Consider the following 4,012-nt stretch of genomic DNA (forward strand, 5'->3'; position numbering starts at 1 on the left):
AGTCTATAGAATAAAGGATTTAGTTATAGAGCTGGAAAATTAAATTCTTAGAGTGTGCATAGGTGCTCTAGATTTAAGGAAAGACAAAAGGTCTACAAGGAAAAGTTATAAGTTATTGACCAGTACAATTGTATGTGGAGTTGTCGTGTTGTTAAGGTTGCTTCTATAGAACTATTAATTGTCAAAATATCATAATTTAACTACCATTTTTATGGCACATTAACTCATAACTAAGTCTATTTTTTGACAAATTTATCCTAAAAGCTTCATATATGTTGAGAATTGTCAAATATTACATTTATAGTGTTTCTACATGCCAAAACTGGTAGAATTATATAAAAAAGCCAAGTTTTTGAACAAGAGGAGCTCATGCCAAGTGTAGAAGTCACATCCAACGGACCAGTCACGCCCAATGGACCAAACACACCCATGAAATCATGCCTAGTGCAATTCCTGCATTGGGAGGAAATAGCATCTTGCAGAACCTTTGCCCAACGAAATATATGTGATGGGTGAAATACATGACAAATTTTGACAACATTCTGTTTGATTTTCGCCTAGAAACATGTATGCACTGGGCAAAAATGAGCAATTGCGCCTAGCGTGGAATTTGCACCCAACACAACTTGGCTAGCTGAAAGGTCGAACTTGGTCAGACGAAGTATTGCGCCCAACGAAAATCCTTGCGCCCAACAAAAATGGCATGATTCAGACTCTTTAAAAGGGTTAAAATTGGAGTTGTTAGAGACATATTCGAGCATAGCTCTTTCTACTCAAAATATTCTTACTTCTCATGCTCATTGGAATGGTAATTTATTCTCTTTAAGTTATATTTCTCTTTTTAGTCTTTGTTTAGTTATTATTTCCATGAGTAGCTAAAGCTTTTCCTTGTTAGGATTGAATGTAATATAACCTTGATGTATACACTTTGATTTAGAATTATACTATTTCATTATGCTTTGATTCTTATGAGTTGGTTTATGCTTAATGCTCACTGCGAAGATTGACAACCTTTGGGTGTGATTTTATGAATGTAAATGCATGGAGAAATCTTCTTTATAATTCTGATTTTATCAACTCATCATATTGATTTAATTCTTAGCCATGAATTTGTATCAATTAGTCACATTATGCATTATGTTGTTTTAGTTGCCCGAGCTAATTCAATGGTTAATAACTCTCAAATTTGCTAACATAGTTGCTTCATCTTATGAGCAGAGTTAATATTAGAATAATTGAGTTTCCATAAGAGTTAATCAATTAACACTGTAGTTAATTGATTAACAGTGTAAGAGTTAATCCATTAACACTAAAGTTAATGGATTAACTGTGTAACAGTTAACCGATTAACACTATAGTTAATCGATTATCCAGGTAGTTGTTTCAGTTAGTTTGTGTATGATAATCAATTAATCAAGAGAGTTAATCGATTATCTTGTTAAGAGATTCCGTTCTAGTAATTGTTGTATATAAAGGGGTATTCCCCTCATCTTTGGAATCTCAATTCATTCAATTTTGTAATGAGAATTCAATTTATTAATGAGAATATTTCACTCTTTGTTTCTCATTCTTCTTTCTTTAAAGCTTCTTTAAGCTTTCTTTCATATATTTCTTGATTCAACAAGAAGCTTTCCTTTTCATGGCTCTTACCAAAATTCACTACAACAAAATATCCTTTTAGCCACGGTTATAACCGTGGCTAATGTACTTTACAACTATAACTAATTGCGTTAGCCACGACCGCTGCAATAATAGCAAGAAATGGCGTTTCAAAATATTAGTCACGACCATTTTGCAATATAGCTACGCTCCTCTGAAGTGTGATAATATTTACTTGACCGTACTGTAATTTATTTTGCTATGGTAACAACCGTGGCTAATTTGATTATTTAGCTTCAGAAGTGTTTGTGTTAATTGATTACCACGCTTTAACCATGGCTAATAAATTAGCTACGATTTATTCAAAATTAATCTCATCCATGTTCCTCTCCGGATCCCGATGTGCCGTTGTCTAACAAATAATACTAAGAAACTAATAGTTGATATCAATTGAAACTTATAGTAAAAATTAATACTAAGAAATTGGACCATGTATCTCAAATTAGGACCACATTCATCTTAAAATAATTCACAAATACACGAGCATTAGTAAGTTCATATAATATATATCATTCAAATCAATTGTTGAAACATTCCAAATTTGGTTAACAACTCTGGGGAAAGACAAATACATGTGAATTAATATTTCCAAAGTAATAATTTCACACATAATCACAGGGAATTTCTAGCCCTACCCACTTGATTACTTCAGCATCACCATTGCAACTTTATATCGTTCATTCCAACCAAACAACACTGCGATTTTCTTATTTCCGATTTTGGCATGAAACAAAAAGAAGTAAATAAAGGAATAAGAGTAAAATTTACAAATCTAGACAAAATAGTTGTAGATTTAGAAGATAAAAATAGTATATGTTTTCAGTGCAACAACTCAGTATCATCCAATTTTTACCTATTACATTTATAAGAAATGTTGTGTCACCATATCTTGGAAACCATTTGGTGGATGCATAGGAAGGCATGCATTTAGGGGAGGCATTTGATCCCCCATAGGAACACTAGTATTGCGAGGAAATCTACAATAAGTAATTATAGAAGAAACATTGCACAAACAACTAAGTCCCAACATGATTGCAGTTTAAGAGAGAAAACATTGAGATTGCAGAATTAAAAAGTAGTCAAGTGAGGATTAATATCTTGCACCTGGTGGGTCAAATATAGCACCTGATCCTGGATCACCAAATGTTGGACCCCTGAAGCAAGCCAAACAAAAGCTCTAAACCACTTTTTTAATATATAAAGAACAAGTATTTAGTAATATCGAGTTATAAAACATATACTGGACTTGTTTTAATCTTTTTATCCATTGAACTATGTCTTGACTGCCTTCTTAAAAAGTGGGCTAACCATTCCAAACTCCAAGAAAGCTAGCATATCAAGTAGTTGTTCAAATGAACGTTTTGTTCAATTAATTAAAAGCATTATATAACAGTCTGTCATGCTTGATGAACATCAATTAATGCTTCCAGGGACAAACCTGGAATCTCCTTGATGAGGTCTCTTAGGATCAGCAAACCAGGCAATTAGTGATTGATCACAATCCTATGCAGAAAAATACCAGATAATAACTAGAAAGCTTTCACAAGGATTATTACTATAAGACAAAATTAATTTTCCCTTACCCTTATTATATAGATTCCATTTAGTGCATTTATAGCTGACAGTGTCATATCTCGATTTGAATACTTCACAAAACCACATCCTACAACCAAAAAGAAAGCACAATATTATACATTTGGTACAATCAAACTCAAAGACACATACAAGGGCAGGAAAAAAAACACCAGAGTGCAAACTAAGATGCTTGACGGTAAAGTTTATGAACAACAAAAAACAACCCTTCACAAAGTTTATGTGCTTTTATAACTGCTTTTTCCAAATCTCCATGTCAATATTTTCACAAAAACCACATCCTTTCAAGAAATGGAGGGAAATATTATCAATTTGGTATTGTACACAAACACACATACAAAGAAGAAATCAAACACCAGAATACAAATTTAAGATGCCTCTGAACACTGAAAGGAATGTCTAAAAAAAAGAATATCACTTTTATGCATCAATTAGTTCATGTTTTCCTCAACAACTTTAAATATGGGAACCACAAAAACCAACTCTTCACCCCACCCCGGTTCCCAGCTAATATCACAGAGAAGTAGAAAACACACCACGATTTTGTTTCTTCTCATCACGCATAAGATAGAAATCCTCTATGCACCCATATTTTGAGAATATCTAATGCAAGAGACACGATCTATTAGTTCTATGTCAATTATAAAATTAAGAAAAATGTAGTTCTAACGAGAAATTAAATGTATTAGGTTGCCAAAGAATTTCACTATAGAATTTTAATTGTTTTTAGTGGAAGACTGTAAGAACAAGGTTGTAACTA

At 32.7% G+C, this 4,012-nt stretch overlaps 1 long non-coding RNA gene across 1 annotated transcript; it reads right to left on the reverse strand.

The window, feature by feature from the left end:
- Nucleotides 3,129–3,855, reverse strand: LOC109353096. The gene is made up of 3 exons (XR_002108424.1): nucleotides 3,789–3,855; nucleotides 3,243–3,322; nucleotides 3,129–3,162 (listed from the first exon to the last, which is right to left on the reverse strand). It is a non-coding gene; the product is annotated as an uncharacterized LOC109353096 (long non-coding RNA).

This window comes from Lupinus angustifolius, chromosome LG07, assembly GCF_001865875.1.
Source record: "Lupinus angustifolius cultivar Tanjil chromosome LG07, LupAngTanjil_v1.0, whole genome shotgun sequence".
Classification (NCBI taxonomy): Eukaryota; Viridiplantae; Streptophyta; class Magnoliopsida; order Fabales; family Fabaceae; genus Lupinus; species Lupinus angustifolius.